We start from the raw sequence: 22,571 nt of genomic DNA on the forward strand, positions 1-22,571 counted from the left end.
GAATACAAATGTCAATTTGCTATATTCTTTCTCCTTTATCACATGTAAATACTTATTTCTTAAATCAACATCCATTTCCTGCAAGATACTTGACTAGGCAAAAGATTTTTAATGAGCAAAATGATTTCAATTTTCCAAAGAAACAGATGAAGAAAACAATATTTTCCATGACATGTCATAACTTCTGCAACAAAAAAGGACACAGGAGATAGATGAGAACAAGGACTCAAGTGGCCCACTTGACACAGAGAGGAGTTTTGAAGCTACTGAGAAGAGTTTTACACTAACTTTCTTAAATAAGGCTTAGGAATTGCCAGTGTGAACTTCAAGCCAGGGAAGGCCACAGGCAAACACACACAGTAGGGGTTCCAATCCCTGGGCCACAGATAGATATCAGTCTGAGGCCTGTTGGGAACTGGGCTGCACATCAGGAGGTGAGTGGCTAGCAAGCGGACAAAGCTTCATCTATATTTACAGCCACTCGCCATTGCTGGCATTACCTCCTGAGCTCTACCTCCCATCAGATCAGCAGCAGCACTGGATTCTAACAAGAGCAAATACAAACCCTATTTGAACTGCGCATGTGAGGGACCTAGGTTGCACGTGAGGGAGCTCGGTTGCACGTGAGGGAGCTCGGTTGCTAGCTCCTTATGAGAATCTAGTGCCTGATCATCTGTCACTGTCTCCCATCACCCCTGGACGTGACCATCTGATTGCAGGAAATCAATCTCAGGGCTCCCACTGATTCTACGTCATGGTGAATTGCATAATTATTTCACTATATATTACAATGTAATAGAAATAAAGTGCTCAATAAATGTAATGCACTTGAATCATCCTGAAACAATTTTCCTCCCACCCCAGTCTGTGGAAAAATTGTCTTCTACAAATCCAGTTACTGGTGCCGGAAAGGTTGGGGACCACTGACATAGAGGGATGAAAAAGCAGATTGTCCAGGATCACTCAAGTGTAGTGAAGGAATTTAAACGGAGTAATCCAGAGGGCAAACAGAAGTGCAGGTTCAGGCCCCTAATGGTCCACCGCAGAATACAGTGACAGCTTACTAAGGCAGTGACAATTGGAATGGAAAGGAGAGAATAAATACACGAGATGTTTAGAAGGTAGAATTAACACAAATTGTTGAAATTGAGCAACGGTGAAAATAAACCCTCACCCACAATTCAGGACTCACTCATGTTAACTGTGAATACATTCCTGAAGAAAATTGAATAATGTATTTGAAATAACTGTGCTGTCAGGACATATGGCTACTATAAACCAAAAATTACCTCTGACTTAAATGGCCACTAATTATATGGTACAACTTCTTTTTCAAGAACTGAGAAGGGATGAACACACACACACAAGCAAATTACAATGAAAATAGGTACATATTGGGGTGGGAGGAACAGTAAAATCCTTTGAATCCAAAAACTTACATGATTTTATAAACCAACTTTCCATATACTATTTGGTGAATTACCATTAAAAATCTCAAGCAAATCAGACTGGAAAATCATGAAAAAATCAAATAATTACAGGTAAAGAAAATTGTTTTAGATAAATGAAGCTTCACTAAACCAAATCTGCTTAATAATTTTGGCTGAAAGCTGCAGATAATATGTAGCAATAGGAGCAGGGAACTTAACATCTCTGCCTGGCAAAAAGAAACAATTCAGCAAGCAACAGTGAACTGATATGCATTAAACAAACAACCAGGCAGACACACCACTGTGAAAGGGCTTTTTATATAGCTAAACTAAGCTGGATGGCTTAGAGTTGGAGAAAGAAGTGCTAAATATGTAACAGCCTGGGGCCTCGCTGGACCCAAATAATAGTTATTTCTGAGTAGGTCAAGCAAAAGTCAATAAAAAGGAAAGCAGGAATGGCTGTTGGGTTCATAGTAGGATAATAATGCCCTTCTGGGAAAAATCTGGGTTTTGAATGGCCAGAATCGAGTACTTAAGTTTCAAATACTTTATCATAGATCACCAGTTCTGGAAATATCAGTAGAATAGCTAGAAAATGGTAAATTCTGCCAACCAGAATCATGCTTAATGTAGATTCCCTAAACCAGTGTTTTCAACATGGGTAGAAGAATCACCTGCAATGGAATTACAAGGAAGCTTATTAAGTGGAAATTCCTGGATACCACCTCAGACTTACCAAATCAGAATTTCTAAGGAAGAAGCCTGGTAACTTAATTTTTAATTGAATTTTCAAAAGATTCTTCTGTCTTCTAACACCAGAGAACTTTTATTTTTGCTTATTTTGCATTTTGCTTTGCTTTCAAATGCCATCATTCGCAGATAATAGATTCGCCAGAGAGAGAAAGGCAGAAAGGGAGGGAAGAGAGATCAGATAGATATCTAGCCAATTTCTGGCCAAATTTTTCTTTTGCAGCAAGCTAAGGCTAAAGTAACACTCTATGAAGCACTAACTAATTAGAAAACAGGTTCTTTTGAGATAAAAGAACAAACGTACAGCCAACAATTAGACAATATGAATGGTAGTTTATAATCAAGTGTCAGATTGTATGGAGCAGAACATGCCCACTGTATTAGTCTGTTTTCACACTGCTACAAAGATACTACCTGAGACTGGGTAATTTATAAAGAAAAGAGGTGTATTAGTCTGTTTTCACGCTGCTGATAAAGACATAGCCCAGACTAGGCAATTTACAAAAGAAAGAGGTTTAATGGAGAACTCACAGTTCCACGTGGCTTAGGAAGCTTCACAATCATGGCAGAAGGCAAAGAGGGGCAAGTCACATCCTACGTGGATAGCGGCCGGGAAAAAAAAAAAAAAAAAAAAAGAGAGAACTTTTGCAGGCAAACTCCTGTTTATAAAGCCATCAGATGTTGTGAGACTTACTAACTATCACGAGAACAGCACAAGAAAGACCCACCCCCAAGATTCAATTACCTCCCAACGGGTCCCTCCCACAACACGTGGGAGTTCAAGATGAGATTTCAGTGGGGACACAGTCAAACCATATCAAGAGGTTTAATTGACTCACAGTTCCACGTGGTTGGGGAGGCTTCAGCAAACTTCCAATCATGGTAGAAGGCTAAGGGGAAGCAAGGCGCGTCTTAAATAGTGGCAGGAAAGAGAGAGTGAAGAAGGAAGAGCCATTTTTAAAACCATCAGCTCTCCTGAGAACTCACTATCAAGAAAACAGCATAGGGGAACCACCCCCAGGATCCAATCATCTCCCATCAGGCTCCTTCCTTGATACACGGGGATTACAATTCAAGATGAGAGCATAACAATATCACCCACAAAGGTGAATCAGAAGCTGAACTTCTCTGTGATTACTTCAATTCTTCAGTTTTCCTGAATCCCTTCCAGTCAAGTTTCTATACAATAATCTGTCCGTAAGTCATTATCACTTAATAAACCTTTAAAAAATTATACAGGAAAACACTTATTGAAGAATTTGAAGATAGTATCATCTATAAAAATGTATTTAAGATGATTATTTTTTCCTTTTTTGGTAGGTGAGAAAGCAAGATAATAAATGCACTTAGTAGAATATTATAGTAAACAAACTCTTTAAAAAGGTATATACTTTACTCTCTCATAATCCCTATGCATCTCTTGTACAGACATCCTGGTGAGAAAGTGGAACCCTAAATGGACACTGAGCTTCAGGCATTTTTACTGGACCTCCGATGAAAGGTACAGGCAAGTGGGGTCAGGTGCGTGGGATGATTTCACTTGTCAATTAAGCTCTTGATATGGTTTGGCTCTGTCCCCACCGAAATCTCATCTTGAATTCCCACATGTCATGGGAGGGACCCAGTGGGAGGTAATTGAATCATGGGGGCAGGTCTTTCTTGTGCTGTTCTCATGATAGTAAGTCTCATAACATCTGATGGCTTTAAAAACAGAATTTATAAACTTGTGAAAATATATGTATGTTGCAAACCCTAAAAGCATAAATTCACCTAATAATTGTGATATGTATCTCTATAAGGCAAGTATTGTGGGTGAAATTGAACTTGAAGATTTGTTAAATGAAACTATGTAATAAGTTTGTAAAGACATATGCATACTTCACCAACATGCTCAAATTTAGATTGGCAAACCCTTTCCTCCTGATGGGCACTGCTGAGAGTAAAATGAATGAAGTCTGAATTATGGTCTGCTATTTCTTCTACCAAAAGCCATAATCTTGAGCCAATAGGTGTGTAATACTTTTCAATGTTATTATTAGCAATGTTTATTTAGTTAATGCTCCTGATGAAATAACAATTTTTGATCTAGATTTTTTAGAGAGTGTTATTTAGAAATTAATAATTTCAAAATTCAAAAATTATTTTAAAAAAGAGTAAACTATCAGACTCATCTCTTAAACATTAGAGTTGCTTCTACATCCCAAACTCTAACCACCTAGTCAAATTTATTACTAATGGGTAGGTACAGAGGGTGGTTAAGAAAAAGATACAGCTTTATGCTTTACTTTATTCTATTTGAACATTACCCAGCTTTGTGCCCAACTGAACTCACTAAATTTCAGCTGTGCCTAACACAGAATGTGAGGTGGACTCAGTTCTGTCCCACAGGTGACCAGCAACTACAGAAGGATTGAAGCCACTGACCTCAGGGTATGACTATAACCTCAGGGACAGTAAGTAAGCAAGTAGTCTCCAGGTTGGGGCCAGAGTTAAATGCTCCCATCAGAACTTCCTTGAAGAGCATAAAAGCCCTATTAGTATATTGTTATTTCTTTGAGATTTGTTATGGTGAAACTTTAGTAGCAAAAACATTCAAAAATATTTATGACTTAGAAAATACTTTGACTCATATTTTCCTTACCAATTTGGTTGTAAATTTGGATAAAACATGAAACAGTCCCTTTTTACTTCTAAAGAAAAAAGAATGGAGAATTTTCTACAAAGATTTACCAGTGATAACCACCTCTGTGAATTAACTATAAGAAAGAAATACCAACATTGTGAGTCCTGGGCAGACTATTCATCCTTCTTTTCCATCACTTTATCTATCTAAGAAAAAAAAAAAAATACAGTTACAGGTTAACTGGGAAAACCTATAATTTAAAAACAAAACAAAACAAAACAAAACAAAACAACTTGTTTGTGGAGCTTTGTATCAAAGAGCAATTGCATTCCACCTATATACCACAGTAATACTGGTCAACAACTATTTTTCCACATGTCTCCTAAAATGTTATGTGTAGTCTTACTAAAAATTGCCTAACAAGCAGTATTGAAATAGTTGTTAAAGTATTATAACAAATAATGCTCCTTTTCTTTCCCACATACTCAGAAATCGTGATCCATAAGAAAAATCCACATCCAAATGCAGGGTTTGCTCAAGTTCATTTTCATTATAATGCAGGCACTTTACATCACTTCAGGGCTTTTACCAGGAGAAATATTAGAAATATTGAAATATTTATTTTTGTTTTTCTTCCTTTTTTGGTAGCAGACCTCAGTACCTTTGCAGAATGTCTTGTAGACCCAGAACATGCTAGGTGAAAACAACCTTTGCATATTTTTGCATGGTTAATAAGAAGTCATTCTTTAAAAGCATATCACCTGTCAGCATTACTTTCCAGAAAATATTTTCAGTTCTGTGCAGCTGCATTTTGCTTCCTCTATCCTTGGCATAAGTGTTCAACCAAGTGCATGCTTTGCACCTTCAAATGTATTTTTCCAGTTGCATCCTTGTTTTTATTTTTACATTCCAGGATGTAGCATTGTCAATTTCGAAGGATTTGGCTAATTCAGTAGTTGTAGTGTTTTTAGCTATTCCTATCCACATTTCACACAGTCTCTAGTGGAATTCTGCAGCATTCCAATTCAGCTCTTAAAAAGATCATCCTAATTTGATGCAGATGTTAAGTTCATACCTGTGCCACAATGGTAGCTGAAACAGAGATTACGTTTGATACATATTTATGGAAGCCATTTGGTCATTTGGCTTTGTAGCTAAGAAGATGTGTAGGATTTTTAAAAGTTGATTATTTTCATACATGGATATGAAAAGTATTATTGCCCAAGAAATTTAAGACCATCAAATATAGGCTTATATATACATGGCTATTAGCCACACAAATTAGCCTATCCATTTAATCATCAAATAAGCATCATCAAGCACTCTTTAGGCACTGCAGGTACAAACTCCTCCATAAATGTTCTTATAGTTTTTCTTTAGTAGTTTTACAACTTTTATAGAAGCAACTTGATTTTTTGCTAATAAACACATGAAACCACCGAACTGACACTTTATTAGTATGAATTTTTATAAATATAAACTTATAAAACTTTATAAATAATAAAAATGACACAATCACTATTTTTTGATTTTGTATTATAAAGTCCCAATTCAGTCTCTATTGTATTTATTATAATTCAGTCTCAATCATATCTTTTAGTTGCATAATATTTTTTAAACCCAATTCATTCTGTAATTACTTGCAAAGGGTTGTAGTCATTTACCTACTACTCATCCCAATTCTGTATACCCCTCATGTACATACAGATGGAAAGAAAAGTTGCATTTACATATGCACAGAAATGAGTTAATCTGGTAGAATGGCTAAAGAGTCTGTGGTATTCAATTCATGACAAATATAGTATAACACATTTGATCATGTAGAGTCCTGTGTCACTTAAGTACAGGGATACATTCTGAGGAATGCTTCGTTAGGCCATTTCAGTGTTATTTGAACATTATAGAGTGTACTTATACAAATCTAGATGATATAGCATACTAGACACCTAGGGTATATGATATTGTCATTTACTGCCCTTAGGGTTATGAACCTGTATGTTATGTTACTGTACTAAATACTATAGGTTATTATAACACAATAATAAATATTTGTGTATCTAAACATAGAAAAGTAAAAATATATTAAAACAAGTTAAAAGTGGTACATCTGTATAAATCGCTTACTACAAATAGAGCCTGCAGGACTAGGAGCTGCTCTGAGTGAGTCAGTGAGTGAGTGGTGAGTGAATGTGAAGACGTGGGATATTACGTACACTCCTGTGGACTTTAGAAGCACTGTATACTTAGGCTACACTAGATTCATTTTGAAAACTCTTTTTTCAATAATATATTAACCTTAGCTCCTTATTACTTTTTTACTTTATACACTTATTTTTCTTAACTCTGACTCTTTTGGAACAACACTTAAAGTAAGACAGAAATACATTGCACAGCTGTATAAAATACTTTTTCTTCATATTCTTATTCTATAAACTTTTTCCTATATAGCTGTTTTAGTATATGATTTTTGTTTAATTTCTTACATATCACTTCATGCATATATAACTTTTTTCTTCAGGATCTTGTCCTCATTAAGTGCTATCTTCCTTGGTAGCTTCAAGAATGTTGGTTTTTATTTTTGTTTTCTTTTCTCCTAGCCCAGTGACTTTGCAAATGTTCAAGCTGCTACTTTTCCTTCAGCATCTCTTTCTTTTCGTTTTTATTTGCAAGTTTCCTGTGCTGAAAAACTGTGGTAAAAATGTACCTAAATGCATTTTCTTTCTCTCCAAGATCTTAGTGTTTCTAACCAGACATTTTTATTAATATATGATATTTTTGTTCATGCCAACTTTTCTGATTTATAGTTTATTTTGTCTGATTTTGTATAGCCACCTCTGCTCTCTTTTGGTCATTATTTTTATGACCCAGCAATCCCATTACTGGATATATACCCAAAGGATTATAAATAATTCTAGTATAAAGACACATGCACACTTATGTTTATTGCAGCACTGTTCACAGTAGCGAAGACTTAGAACCAACCCAAATGCCCATCAATGTTAGGCTAGATAAAGAAAAGGTGGCACATCTACACCATAGAATACTATGCAATCATGAAAAAGGATGAGTTCATGTTCTTTGCAGGGACATGGATGAAGCTGGAAACCATCATTCTCAGCAAACTAACACAAGAACAGAAAACCAAACACCACATGTTCTCACCCATAAGTGGGAGTTGAAAAATGAGAACACATGGACACAGAGAGAGGAACATCACAAACTGTGGCCTGTCAGGGGATGGGGAGCTAGGGGAGGTATAGCATTAAGTGAAATACCTAATGTAGATGACTGGTTGATGGGTGCATCAAACCACCATGGCACATGTATACTATATAACAAACCTGCACGTTCTGCGCCTGTATCCCAGAACTTAAAATATAACTATTTTTTTTAAGTTTCAATATAGCAAAAAGATATAAAAGTTATAAATATTTTCATACCTAATAACAGACTATAAATATATATAAAGCAAAACCTGACAAAGTTGAAGAAATAAAAAGTTATACAGTAATAGTCTGAGCCTTCAATATCTCATCCTCAATTATCCATAGACAACCAGACAGAAGATATGTAAAAAAAACAGAGGACTTAACACAATAAATCAACTAGATCTAACAGACATGTACAGAACACTTCACTCAGCAACAACTATAGGTATATGCTTCTTAACTGCAGATGAAACATTTTCCAGGCAGACTGTGTTAGGCCACAAACTAAGTCTTAATAGATATAAAATATAGATATTGTACAAAGTATCTTCTCTGTACATAATGAGATGAAGTTAGAAGTCAATAACACAAAGAAAATGGGAAAATGAACACATTTGTGGAACTTAAAAAACAAACTCCAAATCAGCCAGTGGATCAAAGAAAAAATAACAAGCAACAGTTAGAAAGTAATTCGAAATAAATTAAAACAAAAACACAATATTCTAATACTTATGGGACATAGTGAAAGTAGTGCTAATGGGAAAAATGTATAGCTATAAACATGTTTAAATCAACAAAGATATGAAATCAACTACCTAACTTAGCAACTTAAGGAACCAGAAAAAGAGAACAATTTAAAGCCAAATATAGCAGAAGAAAGGAAATAATAGACTATAGCAGAGAAAAATGAAGCCCTGAATAGAAAAACAATAGAGAAAATTAGGGAAACCAAAAGTTGATTATTTAAAATGATCAAAATAATTGACAGAACTTCGAATAGAACAGCTATAAAAAAAGAAGACTCAAATCACTAAATTCAGAAATTAGAATGGGGACATTACTAGTGATTCCAGAGAAATTCAAATTAAACATTCATAATTGTACACTAACAAATTGGCTAATCTAGGTGAAATGGAGAAATTATAAAAAACATTAAGCCTGCCAAGGCTAAATTTTGAAGAAATAGAAAACCTAAATAGATTTGTAACTATTGGTAAGAAGATTAAATCAGTACTCAAAAATATCCCAACAAAGAAAATTCCTGGACCTGATGGCTTCACTGGTGGATTCTACCAACGTTTAAAGGAGACTCAAAGGATTAACACAAATCTTTCTCAAATTATTCAAAAAATGGAAGAGAAGAGAACATTTTCTAATTTTTCTATAAGGCCAGTATCACCTTGATACTAAAGTCAGACAAAAACATCACAAGATAAACAAATCTACAGACCAAAATTTCTGATAAACATTGATATAGCAATCTGAAACAAAACACTAGCAAATTAAATTTAGTTACATATTAAAAGCATTATGCATTATGACTAAATGGGATTTATTTCTGGAATGGAAAGATGATTCAACAAGCAAAAACCAATCCATGCAAGGCACCACATTAACAGAAAGAAAGTACTAAAAAAAGCACACATTATCATCCCAATTAATGCAAAGAGAAGCATTTGACAAAATTTAACACCCTTTCATGATAAAACACTCAACAAACTAAGAATAGAGGGAAACCACTCAACATAATAAAAGCCATATATGAAAACTTGCAGTGAATATCATACTCAATTATGAAAAACTAAAAGTTTTAATATCAAGAACAAGGCGAGGGTTGCTAATTTTGGCACTTCTCTTCAGTATAGTATTAGAATTTCTAGCCAGATGAATGAGTCAAGTGAAAGAAATACAACACATATGAATGGAAAAGGAAGAGGGGAAGAGGTAATATTATCCCTGCAGATGACACAATCATATATATTGAAAACCTTAAAAATTCTACCAAAAAATATAGATATAACAAATTCAACAAAGCAGGAGGATATAAAGTTAGCACACAAAAATCAGTTACATTTTCATAGACTAACTGAACAATCTGAAAAGGAAACTTAAAAAATTGCATTTACAATAGCATCAAAAAGAATAAAATGCTTAGGAATTAGTCAAGAAGGTTAAAAACTTGTACAACAAAAACTACAAAATATTGCTTAAAGAAATTAAAGAGGACATAAATAATTGGAAAGACATTCTATGTTCATGAATTGGAAGGATTAATATTATTAAGATGTTAATACTACCCAAAGTGAGCTACAAATTCAATGCAATACCTGTCAAAATCCCAGTGATGTACTTATCAGAAATAGAAAAATCTTCCCTAACATTTATATCGAATTTCAAGGGACATTGGTCAAAGTAATCTTGAAAAAGGACAAACCCAAAAGACACACACTCCCTGACTTGAAAACTTGCTACATAGCTATAATAGTCAAACCATAAAGTACTAGCATCAAGGACTTATGACCAGTGGGATAGCATAGAGTGCCCAGAAATAGATCCTCACATACATGGTCTAATGATTTTTGACAAGGGTACCAAAACCATTCAATGGGGAAAGGACTATCTATTCTACAAATGGTGCAGGGAAAACTGGATATCCACATGCAAAATAATTAAGTTGGACCCTTTATACAAAAATTAATTCAAAATGTACCAAAAACCTAAAGGTAAACTAAAACTGTAACACTGTTATAAGAAGCATAAGAAAAAGCTTCATGAGATTTATTTGGCAATGCTTTCTTGGATATGACACCAAAGGCACAGAAAAAGACAAAAATAAAGAAATAGGAATTCATAAAGTTTTTAAAATTAGAATGTGATGGTATGCATCTGTAGTCCCAATTTCCCAGAAGACTAAGACAGGAGGATTGCTTGAGTGCAGTTCAAGTCCAGCCTGGGCAAAATAGGGAGACTTCCATCTCTAAAAATAATAATAATAATAATACATTTGTGAATCAAAAGACACTGTCAGCCAAGTGTGACAAACACAAACCATAGGTTGAGAGAAGATATTTTCAAATCATATAACTTATAAAGGATTACTATCATGAATATATACTGAACTAAAAACAACCAAAAAATCCCAACAACAATTTGATTTACAAATTGACAAAGGCTGTATTGCTCCCTTTCTCACCATGTGACGTACTTTCTCCCCCTTTAGCTTCCACCATGCAGAATCTGCAAGAGTTGGCTGGACTGGTTGTTTCATTGTCATAGATGCCATGTTAGAAAGAATCAAGCATGAAAAAACTATAGATAATTATGCCCATGCAACTTTAATGAGACCCCAGAGGAATTACATGGTTCAAGCAGGAGACCAATCTATCTTTGTCCATGATGCACGGTTAGAAGCAGTTACTTGTGTAAATACCAAAGTGCCAGCTAGAAACTTGTATGCATATATTAGAAACTGACACAAATAGAGACGGGACAAAATGTCATAGGAATGGTGCTCAAATTTAAGCATCTAACCAGCTCAAAAGCTCAAATCTCAGGATTCGTCAGTGCCAATCTTCCATGCAGTAATTTCAAATATCAACTTGTTAATATTACACCACATGAATCCACAAGGTCGTACTTGCAGCTTATCCATGGAGTAGAAGGATCTGGTTACATCAATGCCAGTTTTATTGATGAGTAAAGAACAACAGAAAGCTTACATTAGGGACCCTTGAAAGAGATCACTGAGGACTTCTAGTGGATGCTCTGGAAACATAATTTCATCAAGTTGTGTGAAATGGGTGGAGAAAATTGTCACCAATACTGACCAAAAGAATAATCCACAAGATACCAGTACTTTGTGGTAGATCCTATGGCCGAGTACAAGATGCCATAGTTTATCTCAAGGGAATAGATGCCAAGGACAGCTGGTCCTGAACAGTGAGACAGTTCCAGTTTACTGACTGGTCAGAGTAAAAAGTGTCAAAGTCTGGAAAAAGATTTATTGACTTCATTGGCCAAGTGCATAAAAACAAAAGAGTACTGTGGTCAAGATGGACCTATTTCAGTTCATTGTAATGTGAGCTAGGAAGGAGTAAAATCTTCATAACATTGAGCATTGTTTTGGAAATAATCAGTATGAAGGAGTTGTAGATATCTTCCAGACCACCAAAACATTAAGAACGCAATGACCAGCCATGGTACAAACAGAGAATGAGTATTGGTTTTGCTACTGAGTTGTCCTAGAGTAGCTGGGCAGCTTTGATCAATATACAATGTAGAAATCTCTGACCCATTCTGGATTTTTACTATAGTCCTTCAATATTCATGGAGTCTGAGAAGTCCTTCTTAACTTTTAACTAACAACTACTTAGTGGGACTATAACACACATGCACAAAATTAAACCAAATCATTCCAGTGGAGTAAGATTTCACACTTTAATAACCTAACTTGAATCCTTACTGACAAGGCATCTGCAGGTTTTTATTTACCAATACCTCAAGGATTCAAAATCAAGGACAGAAGAAATCATAGTAATGAACAACCACCTCGTTCAGGATTGCTTGATAGGAGTGAGGAGAAATTGAGCGCTGCAAGATGTGTACTGGTGTGGCTCCTTACAATGAAACGGACTGTGCTTTGACATCACTCCTTCCCGCCATACTGCTCATAAGATTTTAGGCGAAAGGCTGTGAGAATGTTTAAAAAGAAAGTTCCTGAACTAATTTTTTTAGTATTGTAAAGATCTGCTATGCTTCATTTCAAACTTTGTAAACTTTTTTTCAACAAAATTTAGATTCAATAAAGTGAATTTTTAAGCAGTTACATAATTCTTTATTTTTTATTTCCAGATTGTAGTTTTAAGCTGTAGAACTGTTATCTGTAGTATATTGCTCTAGAAATATCAAATAATTTGAAAATTTGCATATTTTGTGCAATAATTTAATCTACAGTATAATATCTGTAGATTTTATATCTACAGATATATATGCAGATAATAATATCTGATTAGATTTGTACAGTTTTGATTGGTACAAACTTCTGTACAGTTTTGATTGGTAAGTAAGTATCCATTCTCTTAAAATAGTCAAAGAAAATTTTATTTTGGTTTGATTTTGGAATCAATAGGGAGGTGCAAATTATAAAGTTGCTGCTAACATATGTACATATATATCCACAGTGTATAGAGTGTCCACACAAAAAATATAGGCACAACTATCAGTCAGTTCTTCTATGATTTCACTTTTTTAAATGTAAAAAAGCTATTGTAAATGTTTTTTTCAATTCTTAATCTTATGACACATTGGTATTTCCTAATATTATGAAACTATTTTTTTAAGGGAAATAAGAAGCGTGCATTGGTGATTGTTAAACCTCACCCCCTAATTTCCTAATCCCTCTCCCGCTACCCACCCAATCATATTCACAAATACCATTTTGTTGGCCAGGCTTCCAACAAAGTTCAATATTTCTAACATTCTAGTACAACAAAATGTTCTTAGGCAGGGCACGGTGGCTCATGCCTGTAATCCCAGCCCTTTGGGAGGCATAGGTGGATGGATCACCTGAGGTCACGAGGTCAAGACCAGCCTGATGAACAAGGTGAAACCCCATCTCTACTAAAAATACAAAAATTAGCCAGGCGTGGTGGCAGGTGCCTGTAGTCCCAGCTACTTCAGAGGGAAGGCTGAGACAGAAGAATTGCTTGAACACAGGAGACAGAGGTTGCAGTGAGCTAAGATTGTGCCACCTCACTCCAGGTTGGGTGACAGAATGAGGCCCCAGTCAAAAAAGAAAACAAAAAAAGTTATTTAATATCTGGTAAGTGTGGGAAGATCAGTGAATATCTCTTTAGAAGGCAAGAATGTTGTAATGCGTCAGTTATTGTTTTAAAAAGTGTATTCAATGAAACATTGTCTCTAGTGTCTGCTATGAAACTTGCATTTATGATATGTACCACAGGCAAAGTAAAACTCATGTTACTCTGCTCAGTAAGAAACATTTTGTGGCAAACAGCATTCCTGGGAAGAGCTGTAAGTTTTTGGGGGGGGGTTTATTTGTTTGTTTTAATTATGCATTTAGAATGTCTTATAATTGATGCCTATTTTAATAGCATTTCTTGTTAGATTTTTGTTCATATTTTCATTAGTTTTTCATATCTTTTATTCTTTTCTATTAAATCATTTTCTGTTTACCACAGAAGATAAAAAATAGTAAAAACTAAAATGGGCAAAAAATTTTAATATACATTTTATCCAAAGAAGATATACAAATGGCCAGTAAGCAGATGAAAAGATGCTCAACACCATTAAACATTTGGGAAATGCAAATCAAAACTACAATGAAATACTATCATATACCCATTATCATGACTACTACCATAAAGTTATAAAATAACAAGTGTTGACAAGATAGTGTAAAGGACTAAAGGAATAACACCGTTGTGCTTTGTTGTTGGGAATGTGAAATGGTACAGCTGCTGTGGAGAACGGTTTGGTGGTTTCTCAAAAAATTAAAAATAGAATTATATTATCCAGTATTCTATTCTTGGTATATATTTTATATTCAAAAAATTGAAAACAAAGTGTCAAGGAGATATTTGCACACTCATGTTCATAGCAGTGTTATTCAGAACAGCTAAAATGTGGAGGCAACCCAAGCACTCAACTGTGGATGCAGGGATAAGCACAATGCAGTGTATACATGCAATAGAATACTAATCAGCCTGAAAAAGGAAGGAAATTCTGACATGTGTTACAACATGGATGAGCCTCGAGGACATTATGCTAAGTGAAATAGGCCAGTTACAAAAAGATAAACATTATATGATTCTACTTATGTGAGGTCCTTAGAGTAGTCAAATACCACAGAGATAAAAATAAAATGGTTGTTTCCAGGTGCTAGGGGAAGAGAGGAATGGAAAATTATTGTTTATTGGGTATAATGTTTCATTTTGACAAGATGAAGAAAGTTCTGAAGATGAATAGTGGTAAAGGCAACACAAGATTTTGGTTGTATTTAATACCACTATATACTTAAAAGTGGTTATGACAGTAAACTTTATGTTATATATATGTTACCATAATTAAAAGCAATCAAGGCAGTTGTCTAATAATCAGTTAAAGTCTTCAGAAATTTTCCTAAGGGATACAGAAAATGGAGAAATCTTCATCAAGAAAATGTACTAAATCTCACTAAGAATGGCAAAAGTCTGTGGCATTGGAGCCATGACCCAATCCTTTACCACCCGCACTGTTCCCCCAAGTTCTCTATAACAGAAGCTTTGCCCTGAAAATTCTACAACCTGCAAGTGAGACCTAGAAGATGGGACTCTCTCCTTTCACCACTGTCTACTCTTGTGCTATGGCTTTACTCTGGGTAGGGCAGGCTGCTGGGATTTCTAATGCCTTGTCACCCCATGTTGCAGGTGTTCTATTCCATGCAAGCAGAGCTAAAAGAACCAGGTGTCTCCCTGCCTCTGCTTTCCCCCCATCCCACTCATAGAGTAGAAGCTCTACTCCACATAGAGCAATCTGAGAATAATCAGGTTCCAGTGACCCTTGCCTCAGAATGTGCATAGGTTGGTGGTTCCATGCTGGAAAGAGTCAAACTGAGAAGACCAGAAGGTGTGGTCTGGTCTTCTCAGTTTGACCACCCCACTGTGATCATTCATAATGTGAGGGAATCACTTCAGGAAAATCCAGGCCCCCTACCCCTGCCTGTCCCACCCCTAGTTCCAGTGTAGTAGCTCTGAGATCTGCCAAGGGTAAAGGCAGGCCATAAGAATTGACAGGACTGAATTTATTTGAAAAGAGCATAGAGAACTGCATGCCTATGGGCATTGGATATTTTTGTGGAGAGCAATTAAGAGGAGACTGGTGGTTCTATGATACAGGTAATATAGAGGAAACTATAGAAAGATTGCCAAAAAGAGCCCTGCTGGAATCATACTTCATGCTGGGGTTTGGAAGGCTGTGAGTGTGTGCTAAGCTATACTTATTCAGAAGCAATCAGATCAAGAAATCAAGAAGACTCAGAAACGTTTCTTAAGCATACACTGACACATCAACACAGTTAAATACACTGGCACAAACAGATTAAACACAACTGACTACACAATGAGCTACTTTGTCCTAGGGATACTTCTCAGAATGCCAGGATTAAAAATATATATATTATTCCCTGGCAATCTCAAGGAAGGAATGGATATCTATGGTGACTATGCTGTGTGCCCTCTTAAAATCAACTAGAGAGGAAATTTGTTAGCAAATTATCCCTGGATGAAAATGAGGCAAAAAATGTAAACTTCAATTAGATAGCACCTCCAAGATATCCAATAATAAAGGATTAAATCGTATTTTCAAAAGGGGGCTTAATCTTGAGAATTAAAAACTCCTGGGGTCCCAATCTTGTGGTGGAAATCTCACAAATTTAACCTCCTGTAGCCCCACCAGGTGCTCACAATGAAAGTATGAGAAAAATGTATCTTGTTTCAGGCAGGAGTAATGAACAGTCACTGTTTTGAAATAAACCTGGGAAGGAAGCAACCATTTTGAAATATTTCGAGAGACTTCTTCATAACAAATGCCTACACTGTAGGACCTTTCTGACTTAGGAAAATGTCAGTTAAACAACTCCAAACTCCTTAGTCTTCCTTTCTCACATAAGAAGAGATTTTTAAAAAGCTAAGAAATGCTCACAAAGGTCATAACCCAATGACTCGTAACCACTAAAACAATGGGATTTAATCATAAGATTACAGAATGCTTCCCTCCCCAAAACCTTACAACCAGATCAACCAGACTTCAGTATACAAACAGTGAATTAGCTAGAAGAGCTGTAATACATAGTCTCTAATTAAGTCTCTGATACACAGTCTTTAATTAAGAGAAAGTATCTAGGGAAACCCAAAGAAAAGAGGGGAGAAAAAATAACTAGTACATAAAAACTTTGAAGTCTCTGGCATGTACAGCTACTATGGTTGTTATGTTAAGGTTTCTAATTAATTAATTCATCCAGTTTACAGAAAACCACCATTAATTATCTAGATCTATTTGATATTTATAGAATGTTTCATTCAATAAATGTGGTATACACATTCATACATTCATCTCAAGTTACATGGGACATACAGCTAGACAAAGTATATGTTGAGTCATAAAACATATTAACAGGTAAAAATCAGCAACATAAAGATAGCTAAAAAAAATCCCCAAATATCTGGAGAATAAAAAAGTACTGCTAATCAACACATGAGTCAAATAAGAAGTCTCTTGACAGTTTCTATACCCAGAATGGTATTTCCTAGATTGTCTTCCAGAGCTTTTATAGTTTGAGGTTTTACATTTAAGTCTTTAATTCATCTTCAGTTGATTTTTTGTATATGGTGTTAGGAAAGGATCCAGTTTCAATGTTTTGCATATGGCTAACCAGTTATTCTAGTACCATTTACTGAATAATAAATCCATTCCTGAATGGTTGTTTTTATCAGGTTTATCAAAGATCAGAGAGTTGTTGATGTGTGGTCTCATTTATGGGTTCTCTATCCTGTTCCATTGGTTTATGTGTCTATTTTTGTACAAGTACCATGTTGTTTTGGTTACAGTAGCCCTGTAGTATAAAGTTAGGTAATGTGATGCCTCCAGCTTTGTTCTTTTTGCTTAGGAATGCCTTGGCTATTTGGACTATTTTTTTGACTGGGTAAAGAAAGTGCCGGTGGTACATGTATTTTGTGGGATTGGGGAGACTGGAGAGACCAATAGGTAGAATAGGAGGACTTTATGGAGTGCACGCACACCCAGTGGATTAACATCCAGAGACTGGACCCAGAACAAAGACAGGACTTGACTTTTATACATACTTCAAAAAGGGGGTTGGCTAGTTTGAAACAAGCTTACAGTGGCGTGAAGCATAGTGTCATGAAAGCAAATGTACAGGGGCAGAACAAAGGCAGTTAATCAATCTGTGACAAGTTCATAACTCGGGCTTACATGTGACTCTTGCTATGTGACCAAATGGCTATCATCTGGGGTTGCTCAAGTGCCTTGCATGGGCTTATTTCAACACCTTCCTTATGGTGCCTAGATGGCTGCAATCCAGGCCTGCTCAGACATCTCAGGACCTTCACTGTGCTGCTTAGATGAAAAACAGAATACTTGAAGTTACTAGTTACAGAAAACAGGAATCCATCAGCTCATCAGTTTACTTATGCCAAAGGAGAAAGGGATTTTTTTTTCTTTTTAGCATTTTTCTGCTTCATATAACACCATGCAATACTACGCAGCCATAAAAAAAAGAATGAGATTATGTTCTTTGCAGCAACATTGATGGAGCTGGTGGCCATTATCTTTAGTAAACTAACACAGGAGCAGAAAACCAAATACTGCATTTTCTTAATTTTAAGTGGAAGCTAAATAATACAAAGCAATGGGCACACAGACAAGAACAACAGACACTGGTACCTACTTGAGGGAGGAAAGTAGAAAGAGGGAGATAATAAAAAAATAACTATCAGGTACTACATTTAGTAGCTGGGTGATGAAATAACCTGTACACTGAACCCCCATGACATGAGTTTACCTATATAACAAACCTGCATGTGTACCCCTGAACCTAAAATAAAGTGATTTAAAGAGTCTTGTAAAATTGTTAAATATTTTGAGCAAATAAAATGAAAATGCAACTTATCAAAATTTGTGAGATGTAGCGAAAACAGTGCTTAGAGGAAAATTTATAGCATGAAATCCATATGATAGGAAAGAAGAAAGATCTAAAATTGATCATCTAAACTTAGTAAACTGGAGAAGAGCAATGGAAAACCAAAACAAGATAGAAATAATGAAAATTAGAGGGAAAATTATTAATGTTTCAAACATGAAGTCAATAGGGAAAATCAACAAGACCAAAGCTGCTTCTTTAAGAAGTTCAACAAAGTGATAAACTTCTAGGCATATAAATCAAGACAAAAAGAGAGAAGACATAAATTACTAATATCAAAAATGAGAGGTAATCCTGTGGATATTTTAAGATTAATATGGGAATATTATGAACAACTATACTCACACAAATTTGATAACCTTCATAAAATTGACCCATTCCATGAAAAAGAGAAACTGAAAACTGGCACAAGGAGAACTAGTTTATCTGAACAGCCTATATTAAATAAATTGAATAAGAAATTGATAAATGTCCTAAAAAGTAAGCGCTAAACTCAGATGATTTTACTGGTGAATTCTACCTAATATTTAGGAAACAATACCAGTTCTCTACAATCTTTTTTAAAAGTGTGTACTTTTCAGTTGTTTCGATATCTACAAAATAAAAGTACAAAACACTGTCAAATTTATTCTATGAAAATAGCATTACTTTAATACCAAAACCAGACAAAATATTGAAAGATATCAAAACCACAGACAAATATATCTCATGAACAATGATGCAAAAAATTCTCACAATATATTTCCAAATCAAACCCAACAATATATTTTAAAAATCTAAGTATGCAATACTGATTCAACATTTGAAAATCGATTAATATAATTCATCCAATCAACAAACTAATTAAGATGATCATATTATATCAATAGAGAAATACACTTCAATGAATTATAACACCCTCAAAAAACTAGTAATGGAGAAGGAGTTCTGCTTTCTGATAAATAATGCCTACTAAAAGCCTGCAACTAACATCATAGTAAATGTTGTGCTTTCTGCCTAAGAACCTTCCCGCCAAAGATGCATGGCCTCTTAGCCAATCCTACTCAGAATTTTATGGAAAGTCAAAACTAACACAATAAGACAATAATAGGTAAAAAAAAAAAAAAAAAAAAAAAAGGTAGAAAGGTTGGGAGGGAAAAGTATTTGTGTTCACAGATGATATAATTTTCTATGTAGAAAGTCTTCAATAACCAAGAAAACCTCTCCGAAGTAATAAGCAATTACAGCAAGGTTGCTACATACAAGGTTAATATATAAAGGTCAGTTGCTTGCCTATATACCAGAAATTGATAATTGAAATAAGAAATTAAAAACAATACTATTGGCATTACCAATAAACCAAATTATGTATAAATCTAACAAAATATGTACAGCACCTATATGAGGAAAATTGCAAAACTAAAGAAAAATTTAAAAGACCCAAGTAAATGCAGAGCTATTTCATGCTCATGTATATGTAAGAATACTCAATATTGTTAAGATGTGAATTCTTTGCTACTTGATCTCTAGATTCAACACAATCTCACTCTCAGTAACTTAACATACAGATATCAACAAATTGATCATAATGTTTACAGAGAAAGGCAAAAGAACCTAAAATTGTCAACACACTACTGAAAAGGAAGAGCAAAATTGGAATATTGACACTAGTTGATTTTGAGACTTACTATAAAGTTACAGTAATAAAATGCTACCTTACCAATACCAATACAGCATGATATTGGCAAAATAATACCATTGGTAAAAAGATAAATCAATCAGTGGGAAAGAATAGAAAACCCAGAAATAGATCCAGTCATACAAACATAGTCAACTGATCTTTGATGAAGAATCCAAAATATTTCAATAAATAAAGGATAGTTGATGGAACAATATGACATCCTTATACAAAGAAAAGAACTTAGACACTTACCTTGTAACTTTCACACACACACATACAAAAAAACTCGAAAGAGACCATAGACTAAATGTTAAAGGTGAAACTATAAAATTTGTGAAAGATAACATAAAAGAAAACCTAGGTGTATTAGAAAACTTCTGCTCTGTGAAAGACACTGTTAGAATGAGAAAACAAACCACTGACTGGGATAAAATATTTGCAAAAACGTGATAAAGTACTGGTATCCAGCTGGGCGCAGTGGCTCATGCCTATAATCCTAGCACTTTGGAAGGCTGAGGTGGGTGGATCACGAAGTCAGGAGGTGGAGACCATCCTGGCTAACATGGTGAAACCCCGTCTCTACTAAAAATACAAAAAATTAGTAGGGCATGGTGGCAGGCGCCTGTAGTCTCAGCTACTTGGGAGGCTAAGGCAGGAGAATGGTGTGAACCCGGGAGGCGGAGCTTGCAGTGAGCTGAGATTGCGCCACTGCACTGCAGCGTGGGCGACAGAGGGAGGCTCCATCTCAAAAAAATAAATAAATAAAATAAAATAATAATAATAAAAATCTGGTATTCAATATATGCAAAACTCTTAAACATAAAAAAAAAAATTCAATCCAATTTTAAAAAGAAAAAAAAATATGAGCAGATATCCTACCAAAGAAGATACACAGATGGTGAATGGCATATAAAAAGATACTCAACATCATATGTCGTTAGGAAACTGCAAATTAAAACAACAGCGACAAAAAAATATTACCTATTGGAATGACTAAAACTCAAAACACTGACAACACTAAATGCTGGTGAGGATGCAAGGCAACAGAACCTACCATACATTGCTGATGGGAATGCAAAATGGTAGAGTCACTTTGGAATAATTTGGCAGTATTTTACAAAATTAAACAAGCTCTTACAATATGACCCAGCCATTGTGCTTCTTGAGATATGCCTAAATAAATTGCAAATTTTGGCCACACAAAACCGGCACATATCTATAGCAGCCTTATTCATAATTACTGGAACTTGGAATCAACCAAACTGTCCATCAGTAGGTGAATTTAGAAGCAAACTATGCTGTTCAGCAATAAAAAGAAATAAGACATGAAGGATTTTTTTACTAGAGAAATCATAAAAGCAAATTTCTAGGTGAAAGAAGCCAATCTGAAAAAGCTACTTACGGTATGTTTTCAACATTCTTGAAAAGGCAAAACAGAAATAAGATAGGTGGTTCCTAGGTTTTTGGAGATAGGAAGGGAAGGACATAGATAAAGCATAGGGGACTTTTAAGGTAGTGAAACTAATTCTTTACAATACATCAGAAAGATGACTTGAATATCATCAACATTAAAAATACTTGGGTTTCAAAGAACACCATCAAAAAAGTAAAGACAACCCACAGAATGACAGTAAATATTTGCAGTCATTTATCTAATCAAGTCATATCAAGAATCTACAACTCTCTAATAATTGAACAGTAATGAGACAACTGAATTGTTAAAATGGGTGAAAGATTTGGAAATGTAAAGTTGTGCAGCTGCTTTGGCAAATGGTTGGCAGTTTTTCAAAATGTTAAAGGTATAGTTACCCCAGCCTGGCCAACATGGTGAAACCCCATCTCTCTTAAAAACAAAAAAATTAGCTGGACATGGTGGCAGGCACCTGTAATCCCAGCTACCTGGGAGGCTGAGGCAGGAGAATCATTTGTACCCGGGAGGTGGAGGTTGCAGTGAGCCGAGATTGTACCATTGCACTCCAACCTGGGTTTCAGGGTGAGATTCCATCTCAAAAAAAAAAAAAAAAAAAAAGTAAAGTTACCATAAAACCTAGCAATTTTACTATGTATATAGCGAAGATACAAAAAAATAACAAAAACATATATTCATACAAAAACATATATTCATACAAAAACTTATACACCCTTATGAAAAATTCTCATGGGATCATTTTTTATAATAGCC

At 35.1% G+C, this 22,571-nt stretch overlaps 1 pseudogene; it reads left to right on the plus strand.

Annotated features, from left to right (window-relative positions):
- Positions 1-2,109: 2,109 nt before the first annotated feature.
- Positions 2,110-12,292, plus strand: LOC103245160 (receptor-type tyrosine-protein phosphatase S-like; annotated as a pseudogene).
- The last annotated feature ends 10,279 nt before the right edge of the window (positions 12,293-22,571 follow it).

This window comes from Chlorocebus sabaeus, chromosome 23, assembly GCF_047675955.1.
Source record: "Chlorocebus sabaeus isolate Y175 chromosome 23, mChlSab1.0.hap1, whole genome shotgun sequence".
In the NCBI taxonomy this organism is placed as follows: Eukaryota; Metazoa; Chordata; class Mammalia; order Primates; family Cercopithecidae; genus Chlorocebus; species Chlorocebus sabaeus.